The 16,176-nt window shown below is 38.4% G+C and overlaps 1 pseudogene; it reads right to left on the bottom strand.

The window, feature by feature from the left end:
* Nucleotides 1-15,284: 15,284 nt before the first annotated feature.
* LOC123593889 lies at nucleotides 15,285-15,380 on the bottom strand (annotated as a pseudogene).
* Nucleotides 15,381-16,176: the final 796 nt, after the last annotated feature.

The raw sequence follows: 16,176 nt of genomic DNA, 5'->3' as shown, positions 1-16,176 counted from the left end.
TCAAAGGCTAAGGTAACTTAGTATTTTTACCCTTCTCCAAAATAATATAATATCTATTCCAAATTGAATCCCATTACCTGCCTCCCTAATCACCTCTTCATGAGTTATATGCTCTTGCTGTTTGTATATTAGTGCCATTCTTTTTTTCCCTAACCACAGAAGACATTTTTATTTTTATTTCACACAGTCCATGTCTGTTTAGATTATTGCACGTATTTATTTCTGCCTCTGTCTATAATTCCTTCTTGAACCTCCAGGTTTCCATCTGGGATCACTTTTCTTCTGCATAAAGTACTTCTTTTGGAATTTGACTATTGCCTAGTGTCACCAGTGCTGTTGGGGTCCATCTTCTTGACCCTTCATTGGTAACCTGTTTATAATCTTTGTGTTCAATTAAATCGTGAAGTGTCTAGGTGTGTTTTTCTTTTTATTTATTCTGTTTAGGATTTGTTGGTCTTCTTGAGTCTGTGGTGTGAAAACTTCATCCATTCTTCAAAATTATCAACTTAAAAAAAAATACATTCCTTCTCTTTTTCTCTGGAATTTTAATTAGATAACATATGAAACTACCTCAATCTATCCTCAGTGCTTCTTAACTTATCTTTCTAGTTTTCATATGTCTGTCCTTATGTTCAATACTCTGGAAACACTTCTCCTTTTTTCTTCCAGGTCATTCTCTCTTCAGTTGTGTCTAAGTAATCCATTGCCGTGTAACCAATTACTCCAAAACTTAGTGCTATAAGAAAACAAACCATTAATTTTCACACAGTGTGAGAATCAGAAGTTCAGGAGCTGCTTAGATGTGTGCTTTGGCTCACGGCCTCTCATGAGATTGCATTCAAGCTGTAGGCCAGAGACAGAGTAATCTAAACGTGCTGGACTCCCTCCTGTGACTGCTGGCAGGAGGCTTGTCATGTGGTAGGTTGAATTCCACCAGAGTGATGAGATGATGATGATGATGATGATGATGATGATGGAGGAGATGGGGGGGGGGGTCCAGGGGGAGGGAGAAAAAAAAAGAGGGAGAGAGGGAGAGAGAAAGCCAAAACAGAATTCATGGTATCTTGTAAAACCTAATCCCAAAAGTACGTACCATCTCTTGTGCCATATTCTATCGGTCACAGAGACCAACTCTGGTACACCGTGGGGTTGTACCATACAAGGGTATGAATACCAGGAGGTGGGGGTTATTTGGGGCCATTTTAGAAATTGGCTACCGTGGTAGTTAAACCTGACCATTCTTAGGGGAAATAATTTTCTTTTTCATTTCTGGATATCTGGGTTTTTGTTTGTTTTGCAAATATACCTGATTTATCTCTCCTTGTGATTTTAATTTCTTTTTTTAATGTTATTTATTTTGAGAGAGAGTGTGCATACATGCACTTGTGCACATTGCAGGGGAGAGGAAGAGAGAGAGGGAGAGAGTCCCATACAAGTTACACGACACAGGGCTGGATCTCATGACTGCAAGATCATGACCTGAGCCGATATCAAGAGTCAGATGCCTAACCAACTAAGCCACCCAGGTGCCCCTGATTTTAGTTTCTTATTTATTTTTTGTTTAAAATTTTTTTAAGTTTATTTATTTTTAGAGAGAGAGAGAGAGAGAGAAGACAGAGCGTGAGCAGAACAGGAACAGAGAGAGAGGAAGACACAGAATCCAAAGCAGGCTCTAGGCTGCAAACTGTCAGCACAGAGCCTGACATAGGGCTCGAAGTCAAGAGCGGTGAGATCATGACCCGAGCTGAAGTTGGACACTTAACTGGCTGAGCCACCCAGATGCCCCTCTTATTTATTTTTTAAAATGTTTGTTTATTGATTTTTGAGAGAGAGAGACAGAGAGACAGAGCAGGAGCAGGGGAAGGGCAGAGAGAGGAGAGAGAGAATCCCAAGCAGGCTCTGCACCGCCAGTCAGTGCAGAGCCCAACATGGGGCTCGAACTCACAAATTGTGAGATCATGACCTGAGTGAAAATCTAGAGTCGGATACTTAACCAACTAAGCCACCCAAGTGCCCCTAATTTCTTATTTTTAAAATACATCAAACACATTTATTTTATATTTTATGTCTGATAACTCCAGTATCTGAAAATTTTGCTGGTCCGAATTTGCTGCTTCTTGTTTCTTCTGGATGTCACTCAAGATGCTTTGATCCCCAATCTGTTTTTTCCTTTTAAATGTAATTTTATTTTTCTTAGACTTCATCATTAGAAATTCTTTGAGAACATATTTGGGGCATGTTCTTTCAAAGAGGAATTGCACTTGATTCTGTCAGATGCCAGGGGCCACCTTTAGCCTAGAACAACTTTAAACTAAATTCCTGGCTTGCAGTTTTTGTTTTTTTTTTTATGACCCAGGTAAGATAAATTTGAGCTTCAAAATTTCATGAGGATTAGCTTATGTTTATAAATTATTAAGGAAAATATCCCCCTCTCAGTCAGGGTCAAATTTGAGATTAACAATTATTTTTAGGGTCTCCTGGGTGGCTCAGTTGGTTAAGCGTCTGATTCTTGATCTTGGCTCAGGTCATGATCTCACAGTTTGCGAGTTTGAGCCCCACGTCAGGCTGTGTGCTGATGGCATGGAGCCTGTGTGGGATTCTGTCTCTCCTTCTCTCTGCCTCTCCCCAACTTGTGCGTGTGTTCTCTTTCTCTCTCTCTCAAAATAAATAAACAAACCTTAAAACAACAATTATTTTTACATTTTCTTGAAGTAGATATATTTCTTGTTTATCCTTATACTCTGGTCAAATGCATTTGGAATTAATGTCATGCAGAGGAGTCCTCTATTATACAATCCACCTTGGATGGGACCATGGACTCATGTGTCCTCTGTGCCCTTTAGAGTGGTGAAAGCTGAAGCTCACGTTTACTCACACACAGCATATGGGTTCAGTGTTCTATTTCCCTGCCTGGATTCCTCATTTTGCTGAGTTTTGGCCTCTGAGTGTAAACTGCTAACTCATCAGGTAAGGTAAGATGCTAACTCATCTTAAAAGCATATGTCACCTCTTATTTCTGATTATTTTCAGTTCTAATTGTTTCTAATTATTTTTGGTATTTTTAATGACTGTCCACTTGAGTCGGTCCAGAAACCTCTTCCCCCATGCTGTTGGAAGTGAGCATTCTCCACTTCATAACTTTCTGAGTGCTGTTGGACTTTATTATCTGTACCCCAGAACTAGAATATAGTGATTGCCTGAAAGGTACCTTTGACTAATTTTGGAAGATTATATTTTTTATAACAATAGGCAAAGATCTTGTAGCTTCTTACTTTCTGAACTTCTCAGTAGATATTCAAAACAGATATCCAAATTTTCTAGAACTTAGTGGGATTTCCACAGCAGAATCTGATGGCTTTGAAGAAAATTAACTTCTTCATTTCAGCAAGTATATATTCTGAAGTTTTGAAAATTTTAGGGTGGGCAATGATCTGAATGGGAATCTAAACTATCATTCTTTCCAAACACAGAAGAATGGGCTAATGATGATAAAGAACCTTTACAATCTATGATTTCTCATTTTTTCTGGATATTGTACTTTCTCTTTCTTGGTTCCATCTTTCACATTAAATATCCAATTTTAAATTCTATTGTCTAATTGATTTAATGATTAAGAAAATGTTCCTGATATTCAGCCTAAATTTTTCTTCCTAATTTATTCCCATTACTCCTGGTTAAATCTTGAATAACTAGGATTGATGAGGCTCTGAGAACTAATTAATTGATCGCCAAAGCATTGTGGTATTTTCCAACTCTGCAGTGAATTCTCTTAGTCTGAGAAACACTTTTAGCAGTAAACTTCATTGTAAAGCTGTTTGTTTGTTGTTATTTCTGTTGTTTTTTCACAGACAAGTTAAGTTTAATATTTTCCCCCAAAATGTCACATTAAGCATAAACTAATAGAAGGTCAAATATTTACGTAGACATTTTCACTTGCTAATCTCTAGTAGAGTTGATCATACTTGGGGAAAAGGCTCTCAACCCTAAGTGACACTCAGGGAACCACATTCTGGATGGTACCTGATGGATACCCTTTCAACAGCACGTGACTCTCACTGAGTGTGCTGCCCACTCTGGGGGCATATCTTATTCAGTTGCTTCTTTCTGTGAACTCTTCGTACACTCTGTGTTGTAGCGCCCAGAAAACTGTGGTTTTATTTGGTAGGTTTCATGGCCCCCATGTAATTAAAACTCCCGGATTGAGAATTTTCTGGCTTTCTCCATTTTCTAAAGACTGTGATGGGAAATGCCATAGTGAGTTTTTCATTCAGGGCAAAGTATGCCCTTAGTATCCAGAATGGTGATAGTGACTTTGATTCTAAAATCGGGAAAGACTCCTGAAAGGAAGTGGGGTTTGACCCGAATCAAGATGATTGAGTGGGAGTTAGGCAAGTTGCAAAGTGAAGACCCGCTTTTTAAACGGAGGGCACTGACTATGGAAATTCACCAAGGCAGAGGATGTTTGGGAAATCCCTGGTTCCTGGAACAAAGGGAATGTGGGTGGGGCAGGCAGGGTCAAGTCACAGAGCACCTTCTGTGCCTTAATTAGAACACTGATTGTATCTTGAATGAGATGAAGACTCTGTGAGGGGAGAGGGGCTCCATAAGTATTAGTTGATGATGATAGGGACGTTTTATATTCTTGTGTAAAAAAAGAGTGGTTTGAGTGAAAGAAAATCATTGGATCTTTTATTTACCACATGCATTTGATTTGTAAGTTGCTGCAAGATTCTACGTCAGAAACACTGTTTTACTTCTCCCTGTTCAGGTACTTTTAATGTCCAATTTATGAGAGAAGCTCTTGCGGGAACACCAGCCACCACCTCCTACTTCCCCCAGATAAAAATGCAGCGTGACTTGGGAAAAATAAAACCAAACAAAACAGTGTGGATTTGACAGTTCTGATATGTAGAAGTCTTAGATACTTAGCTGACCTAGAGGGACTGTTAGGCATTGCTTTTCACATCTGTTTGATGGACAGGTGAGGCATATCATTTGCAGTAAGGAAGGGGATAGCATGATAAGGGTAGACCTTGGTTTTGGAATTTAAATATTATTCGTGGTAGGATGGAAATGGGACATATTTTTATTGATTTATTAATTTCTTTTTTCATTTCATTTATTAACCTGTAGAAAATAACTTTCTTTTCTTTTTCTTTTTTATAATTTTTTAAAACATATTATTTGTTTTTGACAGAGTATGAGTGGGGAGGGGCAGAGAGAGAGGGAGACAAAGAATCCAAAGCAGGCTTCAGGCTCTGAGCTGTCAGCACAGAACCCGACACAGGGCTCGAACCTACGAACCGCAAGATCGTGACTTGAGCTGCAGTCGGATGCTTAACTGACTGAGCCACCCAGATGCTCCTCTTTTTCTTTTTTAAAATAGTGTGTTACTGAAGTCTGTCTTTTTAGTAACCTTCTAGAATTTTGAGCATTCTGTCTTCACTCTGATGAGATCTGGGAAATGTTGCCTTGTAAGTGCCTTATCTTGGTACAGTATTGTATTAAAACATGACTGTGGCATTTATAAAATTACCTCAGAGCAGTGCCCAGAGGATTCTTATGGTGTTTGCCTTTCCCCACTAATGAGCGGCGTGTGGGAAGTGAGCAGGGTCAAGGTCATTCAGTAATGCTGTATGTATAGCTTTTGTTGCCCGATGTGGGATTTAGCTTGATACCCTCAGAATTTATTGGTTGGTAGCTACATTAATAAAAGAAAATAATTTTTCCCTTCTGGGAGCTCTGTTAGAATCCCCCTGAGTTCTTTTGTGTTCTGTTAATTTAGTTTTGGATTGGAGAGTCCCAGATGTTCCACACCTTATTGCCCTCCGGCTCTTCCTGACTGCCTACTCAGGTATGTTGGGGAGGAAAGAAAGAAGGCATCCAAGGAGAGAGAAGGTGGAAGATGAGAGATGTAGGGGTGGGTAGAAGAGAGGAGGGTGGAGATGGGATGAAGGCAATGGGGAGAAAGGGGAAGAAATGAAAAATGGGAGGAGAGAGGGAGAGAGAAAATGAGAAAAGAGACTCTTTACTATCTTTCAGTCTTTCAGTTACTAGACACATACTCATCGAGCATTATCTTGGGAACATAATGGAATAAGGGTTGACTTATTACTAAGCAAGGAAATTCAAACTAACTTATGGCCTCTGAAACAATTTAAGACAGCAGTTGTAAAGAAAAGTAATAGGACAAAAATACATCGGACATGTGGTTGTAACATTCATTTGTATGAAGGCAAAATGTATTCATGATTTATGTCCTTTTTGATTAATACCTTGAGATGTATATGTGTACATGCATTGGTATAGTTTATTTACAACTTTGTTTTGGCAGTCCTCTGGCATCTAAACCATCTCTTGAAATACTGCATAAGGTCAAAGAAACAATTCTAAAGTTAGTAATAATGGAAATTAAAAGGTGAAGAAAATGGAGGGAGGCAGTTTGCCACAGAGACATCAAATTTTATTTTAATTTCTCCACCTGAAGTTTAACACAAAAGATAAATCTTTCCTGACAGGATGGGCTAAGGAATATATCACATCAACTTGCAAGTTATTAACTGTTTTTTTTTTTTGAGACAGATATCACCTCAGTAACTGCTCCAAATGCATTTACTTTATTTTAAAGGTTGTTCTTTCCATTATTAATGCCATACTGAATCACAGAGCCGTTTATGATGAAATGTGCAACTCTAAAAATCCTGTAAATGCATCTGCAATGGTTACTGGTATTTCAAGCCATCCTAAAATATACTGTAAATTTTTGGAAGATGTTTTTATCTTACTGTATACTCTCCGCAGACTGTTAGAATTCAATTTATTAACTCTCTGGAACTTGAAAGCTATGCTTGAATAAAGTGATACCAATATTTGTCAGGAATGGCTCAAATTATGTATTTTATGAGAGAACAGCAAAATTCCAGACTTTGAAATTTCTATATCAATAGTGATTCTGGTGGGGGTAGTGTAGACAGGTTTTAATGAGCTTCAGAAGGGATTTATTTATATATTTACTTATTTGCTTATTAAAGTCAGATGATATCTCTCCTATAGTATTTGCAGTTATCCCACTAAAACTGGGAAATTTTGCTTAAAGAACAGAAAAAGACTTTAATCCATTTCATAAATGGTTTCATTACCCAGCTATAAAGATGAAGGGTGGAGTGGTGTGAGAAACCTCAGCTGGGATCCTGAACACCTGAGTTTAAGCACCATTTAATTTTTTTCCCTTACTGACTGGACAGCCTAGGCTAGTCGACTAACATCTCTGAGACTCTGTTGCCTCAAGTATGAAATAAGGAAGCTGAATATGCTGGTCTCTGCTTCAGAATTTTTAATCTTGACTCATCATCTTTCTAGAACAGTTGGCGTTTTTCAAAGCTCTCAGAGCAACAAGGGAGTGAATAGATGGTCATATAGTGAGACATGTTTGCCTGTGTAATGCCAAGACCCCTTGAGCAAAACAAAGAAGTAGAAGGTGTTAATCTAGATTGCAGAATTAGTTCTAGGGCCATGAAATGCAAGACCCCCATCTTGGGGCTCTTCCCAAGATCACCTAGATTAGATTTTAATTCATACTTCTCACTTTACAAATGAGGAAGCTGAGTCCTTGAATGAAAAAAGGACTTCAAGTCTCATGTGTCAAGTCAACGTTGGCAAGATCTGGAGCCTGAACTTTGATCCTTTGACTGGATCTTATTCGGCAACCCACCTTCCCTTTTCTGCTCCCCTTTCGAAACTTGCTGTCAGGAAAGGACATCATAACCTCCTTGTAGATGCAGATATAGATGACTGATGAGTCTTCAATTTGTGTGTGTGTGTGTGGGGATGGTATAATAATAAAATCTGATTACTGACAGCAATAAACAGAGGGGGCTGTAATTTGGGGGGCCCACCAACCCATTTTCAGTGTCTCACACTAGCCCTTCATGTTTTCTTACTTCATCATTATTTTTCCCCCTCCTCATACTGCTTAAGTAAAAAGAAATGTCTACTCAAGCATTAGCTGGAAGCATCACAGGGTTTGGTCTTCATGTTTTCAGACTATGAAGACCAATCATTCATTTATTTAACAAGCCTAACAAGATCTATTATCTCCAGATACTGCCTGAGTCCTGAGGTTAATAGCAATGAGCAAGACGCAGTTCCCGACCTGTTAAGTTTTTAGTGAGCAGTATCCTCTTTGTCCCCTGGCGTAGCAGAAGAGAAATCAGCTATGAGATACATGTTCAGGAGTTCCTGGGTGAGTCTGTGTCATCTTGTTTTTTCTCACCTGCTCTTTTCTGAGACAGAAGTTCTCCTTTTAGGAGGCATAAAATGTAAGTAATGATAGAATTCTTTCTCACTGTCATTTTTCTTGACATACATTCCAAATATGAAAGATGTTTCTAAAAGACATGACTTAATTCATTCTTCCTGATTTTTTGCCACGTATGTTGAACTTAAACTGAGGAGCAGAAATGCAAGCATCTTAGGAATCTCAAGACTCAAAAGGGATATGTAAATATTCCATATGCAAAGGAAAGCACAAAACAGACTGCATCTGGGATATTTTCGAAACCCACAGCCCACCATCTTTGTTACTGCAATATTTTGGTACTGTTTCAAACAATTTCTTCCACCTTGTATAATCGTGGCACTGAATAAATGTTCAACATTAAAACAGTTACTGCTTTTCAGCTCCAGGATGGCTGTGTTTCAGAATCGAGAGAAGCATGTGCCTCCTGGATGAAAGGTGTAATATAAATGCAACTTATTTCCATTTTAGGCAGAATTCCCAGGCTGGCATTTAGCAATTAAAAAAGCAAAGCTAAACAAGCCCAGGAGATCAACATTTTCTTTTCTTCCAACCCAAGATGCTCAGTTATTGTGGACAAAGAACTAGAAGGCTCCACTGTCCTTTGTTGACTTTTTGGAGCCTCTAAGGCAGCATAGGCGAGAAGTGAGAGAATTATTTTTTCATTTCCATTAATCAACGGAGAGTCTAAATGAAGAGGTACAAATGGCTCTTTCAAGAATTTGTCAAAGCAGAATTCACATTAGAAAAGATTTACTGATTTTCTCCTCCCTATTAAGTAATCTCTCTTGATATTTCCAGGTCTTTATCTTCTCTTCAAAGAGTACTCTGTCTGTCCTGGGCTTAGCTTTGCAAGGTGCATGGTTGAGTGGGAGATTATCTTCACAAGAAAATGTAGATTTAGAAAAATATACTTCTGGGAGAGCACGCTTTAGGAAAATAGACATTTCCCTAACTCAAAAGAAACTCAACATTTTCAAAACATCATATGCTGGTGATTTCTGAGTGAAGGATGAAAAGTACTCTCCTCTGAGAGATACAGTCTTCTCTGGATTCAGGACTTTGCTATGAGAATAAAGTTTTCTCCCAAACATTGCTACCTTTAAATATTCAGTATTGATTTCTGCCTATTCTCTCTCCCAAGTTCAAAGTTATGCACCCTTTGACTAGTGTGTAAGGTATCTGTACTTAGAAGGAAATGTGAGGTCTCCTTTCCAGGAACTGCTGTAATCTTCTCTCTAATTCTGTCAATATAATGAATCTAAGAACTCTAACCTTAAGGCCAAGTAATTTACCATTAGTGGTCTGTGTTTGGGGAAAACATACCAACAGAGAGATGACCATAGTTCTTGTCATCAAAACAAGTGCCTTGATTACAAGTGTATGACCTAAATTTCTCTTGAACATATTTTAAAATCTTTTATCCATAAATTTTCTCAGGAATAAGCAATAGCAGAATGGGAGTATGAATTAAGCCAAAGGAAAAAATCTTTCAAACATAGACCCTTTTATTAGCTTTCTAACATTTTTGATCTCCAGTGATTTACTAGGTACCTTAAACGTGAACTTGGTGTCAGTTCTTCCTCCAGCCTCAAGCCCAGGTGTTTTATTTCATTTTTTTTTCCTGGAGGGCAGAAACCCAGTACGCCATCTGTTAAAGGACACATTTGGACTATTACATACCCTGAGAAAGGCACATACAAATATTCTGTTACAACTGTTACTTCACAGTTAATACTTGTTGTCTGTCTGTTGCTCTCAGGCTTAATGATAGGTAGATTGAACAAAGCAGGCACTGGAGGACGTTGCATACACTGAAGCAATTGCTTGATGCAAAAGCATACTATCCTAAGTCTAACTAGAACCATTCTGTATGACCTTGTAATGGTAAACACATGACACTATGCATTTGTCAGAAGCCCACAGAACTTCACTGCACCAAGAATGAGCCTTACTGTGTGCAACTTTTAAAAAATCATTTAGGAGGTCAGTATCCCAGGATGCAATGGAGTATGGGACAAAAGACTCCAACAGCCTTCCATATGTATGAAATGGCATTGCTAAAGTGGCTGGGGGTGGGGGGTGGTGGGAAAGGTGCTGCTAATACCCACATGAAGCATTTCTAAGAGGAGGGACTTTGGCACCATGGACATACACAGTGTTTTCTCAGCAGCACCTGTATCAAAATCACTGGTGCAAATTTTTAGTGCTATTTTTAAAGAAACGTGAAGCTATCTTCATTTCCAGAGATTCTGAGTCAGCAGCTGTTGCATGGGTCATTTATTGAAGAGGTCAATGAATGTTAATATAACAAGGACCTAATAATAATCAGAGTCTTAATATTCATATAAAGTGGAGATGAATTATGCAGCAAGATTTTATATCTGTTTCTTCTTTTTCAGCTGGGTTTCAACCAGAAACCTATGTGAGTTACACATTCCCTAAGGCTGAAATGACTTGTTTATGTAATTGCCCTTTTTCTTCTCCAAGTTAAAATTTTTATGATGGAAAATACCTTTCTCCTTATTCTGTATTTTTCCTTCTATCAAGGCAAATTTCTGCATGCGACTGCAAGAGTTGGGCAAAGAGTGGGCAAACTGCATGCGACTGCAAAGAGTTGGGCAAACAGGCAAAGAGTGCATGTTTTTGATTTATAAAAGCTATATAAAAAAGATTTTTGATATATGGGTGCCACTCCTTATAAATAATATTTGAGAAATTAAAATATTCAGACACATCAGGAATTTGGAATAGTTAAAAATGTGAAATATGTAGGGCTTCTTTTAATGATTTTGCAGTGGTAGGAGGTCACAAAAAAGATCAGACCCCTGAGAATGCAAAGCAAACTTCACAAACCACCCCCTCCTGGTTCTGGCGTTAATGATTCCAGTTCTTCTCAATGGAAGTTTGTGTTATTTAGTGATGAGGTCAAGGAGGAATTGGGAGATGATGGTCAAAAGTACTGTAACATTGGGCAGTACCTCTTCATAAAATCTTAGCCCCCCAAAATTTTTTTCTGTACCTATTACTCTTGAGATGGGGTTTTAACTTCAGACCATAGGTAAGGCATCACAAGATCAATTAAACCTCCAAAGTCTCTGCATCCAACTGGCCTATGATGGTCCCTGTGTTCTGTAGTAGACCCAAGGGGCCAAAAGAGAGGAGCTGTGGTGTTACCCTTGAACCATCTCTGGACTGTCCTAGGAGATATGGAAATAGCAGTTTGAGTCTTCTGAGAACTTTTCATTTATTGACACCTTGGTGTTATGTGAAACTGCACTTGTGATGATATCTATCTCCATGAAATTACTGTAGAGATGTGCTCTTGGAAATGAACGTATTTTTCAGAAACACACACACACATGCACACACTATATTAGTAAAGAGTCACACATGTTGTATACTACATTTTAACTTCTATATATGGTGATGACTTTAGGAAATCTATTCAAGAAATCTGATTTTACAGTGAGGAAATTGAGATTCCAGGTGGGAACACAATGACAATACTTATTCTCATTAGCCGATGGGAAGGCAGGGGTTGAACCCCCAACACAGTGTACTTTCTGCCATAGAACAATGTATATGCAGTTATATGGATAGATGGATACAGACAGAGACATAGATATATATCTGTAATACAAAACTGGTTGGAAACACAATATTTAATAAATCTAGCATGAAGCAAAACTCACTAATTTTAGCTAGAGTCTAAGTTGTTTGTGTTTTATTATTTTTCTGTTCTGAGCACATACGTCTCGTAAATAAAAGCATTTAAAAGGCCAGATAATCTTGATTGTTTAATGTCATGACTGCTGAAAGGGGGCTTGAACAAATGCCTTTATTTCACACATCTCGTGTAAAACTTTGTGATCTTTACAATACACACCACAGAGTTTCGCCTGTGGGTGATGCTGTGTAAAGTTGTGTTCATTAATTGAAGGGATGGAATGCTGGAATCTCTCAATTTATTGTCAAGGAGTGAAAACTGTTTCTCATTTCATCACAGAATAATATGGAGCTGCTATGTGGATGATTGCATCTCCATGTGATTAGAGGAAAATGTAAAGGAAGTATAATATTGTAATAAATGCCTACTAAATGCTAGTCAACTTCTATCCATGATCTCATTTAATCCTAAACACATCCTCACATTGTAAGAATATAGTCTCTACTTACAGGTAAGAGAATTGAGTCTTAGATCAAATAACAAGAAGAGCACAGTCAAGGTTGGAACCAAATTCTGTGTGACTGCAAAAGCCATCCATTTCTCATCCTATAGTCTATAGTAAAGAGATTTCATAATATGCTTTTCCTAGAGCTCTTTTCAAATGTCTAAGTGCCTGGGTGGGTCATGAGAAGAAGGGGGAAAAAAGGCAGAGTCAAATTCCCTGCAGATAAGTTTCTCATTCCAAATGGTACATACTATTATTTCTTTGCCTGACTTCATAGTGCATCCTGATATTGTGCAACTCTATTCATCTCAAGACATATGGAAAGAGTTTTATGTTTTAAACAATTAGACTTGACAGCACTACTGTTTCTTTCTTATTTAATATCCGTCGGCCCTGGAGCCCAGCCAGAATCTGTATTCCCTCTCCAAATTTAATTCTTACTCCTCGTACATATTACTTAGTTGTTGGGAGACAGTAACTTAATGGCATTTGTTCCTGTGGTTTAGGAACATCTGTGTTATGTCACTTTTTAGCTGACCTGCTTAGCTCAGAGGGAACAAAGTTCTTTGTCTAATGATCTTCCAAGGGCCCTTGTTATCGGTGATTTTGCTTTCCAGATCCTATGTTGTTCTGTAAATGTCATGAGATGACAAGATTTCCAGATATTAATCTGTTTCTGCTCAAAGAAGAACGGTGGTTATAAATATGGAAGGAACATAGAAAAAGGATATTGTAGAGGAGAAACTAGCAAAGTCATAGTTGTTGGTGTGTAATGTGTTGGTCTGGCAAGCTTAAAACAACAGGGGAAATGAAAATAAGGGTTACATTAGTGGGAAAAAATACATCTTCACGTTTTGTGTGATTTCAGTTGAGCTCAATTCAATCAGTTTGGTTTGATTTAATTCAAGAAATGTTTCTTTGAGCCTTCAGTGAAGAGCAGGTGATATCCTAGATGCTGAAACAACTTTGGTTGCTTTAAGGTTTGGTGTGGCCAACCAAAATAGAACTAATAATGTGGGGTAACTTTGAGAAAGTCACTTCACCCCCATGGGTGTCGGTATCCTCATCTGTTAAATGGTGATCTCTTCCAATCATTCACATTTGGTCACATTCCTTATGGCAAAGCTATGCTATAATTAAAAGAACACTTGTTTAAAAATTTGTGATTCACATTTTAATCCTGGCTCTGATACTATTTCATAAGTCACCCAGCTTATTTTGGGGGTCTCATCTAAGAGGTTAGAGAGACTGATTTCAAAGGTTCCCTTTTGACGGTCTAGTCCTGTGAGACTGGACATTATCTCATCTTGCCCATATTAACAGCTTGCATAGAGTACACAAATTATGAGGATGGTGTTGATATTGTTGTACCTAATTATTCCTTACTCAAAAGTGGTGTCCTGGTATGGTTTGTAAATTGTGACCACATAGATATGCATCTGGTGCCAGTGGCAGAAAACATGGCCCCGTGACTGAAAGAAGAATGATTTTGAAAGTCAAAGATGTCAAGAAATGAATATCTCTGAATAAGAGAAGTTTCTGGCAAGATTTTAATTGGTGTGGGTTTTATGTTTGTCAGCTTGTGGCAAAGAAATATTTTATTGAACTAACGTGTCGAGCTCTGTTGTAGCATCTAGTACAGTTCACTGAACACAGTAGTTTCCCTCTTTGTAGTGCCTTTTCTGCATAAGGATTCCCCACCTGATTGACATCAGGCTCTGCCCCGTGACTTGCCCCAGCCAATAAAATGTGACGAGGAATTAGATGCCACCTCTGCATGGAAGTTTTAAGAGAGGCAGTGAATAATGACTGTGTTCCCTTTCTCTCTACCACGGGATCAACAATGTGCCAAGGTGTGGGGCATCCATCAGCTTGGGACTCAGCATGAAAACACTGTGGAGCTGTCCTGTGATTATTTTAGTGTGATCAAGGACTAATCTTCTGTCATTGTAATCTATTAAGATTTCTTTTTCAGTTGCATTATAATCCAGTCTACCCTTGCTACTGGTGCTTGCTACTGAAATATAAAGTGGTGAGCAAGGCAAATCTAACCTTGGGTCCTTTATGGATATTTCAGTCAAGCAAAATGTTATAGTAATGTATGATGTATATTACTGTAGAGGAAGTATGCATTGTATGCAGGACCTTGGGGTCAGGGAAGGCCATCTTGATAATATGCACTTAAGCTGACAGTTTATAAATGCATAGCAATAAAACTGGCCAAAGGCCAGGAAGAGGAAGAGGGTGTTGCAAACAGAAAGAATGTCACAGGTCATGGCATAAAGGCTAGAAAGCTCATGGGAGTTGGGAAACTCAGTGTTGAATACAGCTGTAAGACAGTGAGGAGGGAACTGAGAATGAATGTGGCCCGTGAGATAACATCAATAATAATAATAGTGAGCATTTATTAACTTTGTGCTAAGTGCCTTACATACATTTTCCTCACGATTATTATCACCATTTTATACAAGAGGAAATTGAGCCAGAAAGAAGTTTAATAACTTGCCAGTAGCCACACAGCAGGAATGTGATTTTATCTGAAGGGCAATACGAAATCACTGAATGGTGTTACACAGGGGAGTCTCATGATCAGATTCACATTTTAGAAAGAGTCTCTGGGTGCAGCAGGTTCCCAACTCAAAATCCCCCTCTTGTGAGGACGTGTGGACCTCAATCTCTCTGCTCTTATCAGTGTGACTCCATTGACTAAAGGAGTCGGCAGGAGGGAAGATGATTGCCAAGGCACCACAGAAAAGGTCACCTTAAAACTGCTTCTTAAAAAAATTAATAAACTTTATTATTTTTTAATTGAGAAAAATATGGAATGGGTCATGAATTTGCACAGGGACCATGCTAACCTTCTCTGTATGTTATTCCAGTTTTAGTATATGTGCTGGCGAAGAGAGCACAGAAAAGGAAATGTTTGGAAGGAATAAGGATGGTATATGCAGGAAAGAATATATTGTGGGTCTCCAGAGCGTTAGGATTTGGGTAATAGTTTTAATAACAATATAAAGACAATAAACGGATCCCCAAATGAGCTCTTGTACCTAGTTCAAATAATGGATATGATATTACATCAATATTTTGAGCATTTCAATTTACTTTTGAACATAAAACAGACAATTTAGTGGGTAGATTAAAGGCAAAGTCAAAAATCTTTAAAGCAGATTTTGTTAAGGACCCATGTATCCTTCCCTACCTGTTTACTGAGGTTGGATAATAGTGATCACAATTTGCATTTCTCTTTGTCATAAATAGGGAGACATATAGACCGAGGGGGGAAAGGGTCCTTCCTAAATGACAGTGACATCTCTGACAGGTGTTTTCTGTGAGTTGTTTTGTATCCATAAGAAGCCTCTGGAGACCTGGGCCTGACTGAAGAGGTCCTCAAGTCAAGACGCCAGGGTCTGTGATTTATATGAATGTTATTCAGGTCTTTGTAGGATCCCTTCTGTTTCAACAGAATTCAAAGGAAGAACAGTAGGTAATTTCGACATTTACCGTTTTGCTCCCTTTAACCTTCTCTATACCCTTTCCCCAGAACCCTGACTCTTTCCCATTCCTTTTCTTTCTTTTCTTTCTTCTTCCCCTTCCCCACCGATTCCCTTGACTAGTCTTTTTCCTCTTTTAAAATGGCCTCTGCAGAAAATAACATGCTAGAAATGAGCTGACTGCCAATATACATAGGAAGATTTATTGCAG

This window comes from Leopardus geoffroyi, chromosome D4 (genome assembly GCF_018350155.1).
Source record: "Leopardus geoffroyi isolate Oge1 chromosome D4, O.geoffroyi_Oge1_pat1.0, whole genome shotgun sequence".
Taxonomy (NCBI): domain Eukaryota; kingdom Metazoa; phylum Chordata; class Mammalia; order Carnivora; family Felidae; genus Leopardus; species Leopardus geoffroyi.
The sequence above is the reverse complement of the archived record's forward strand: the minus strand, read 5'-3'. Positions and strand labels throughout refer to the sequence as shown.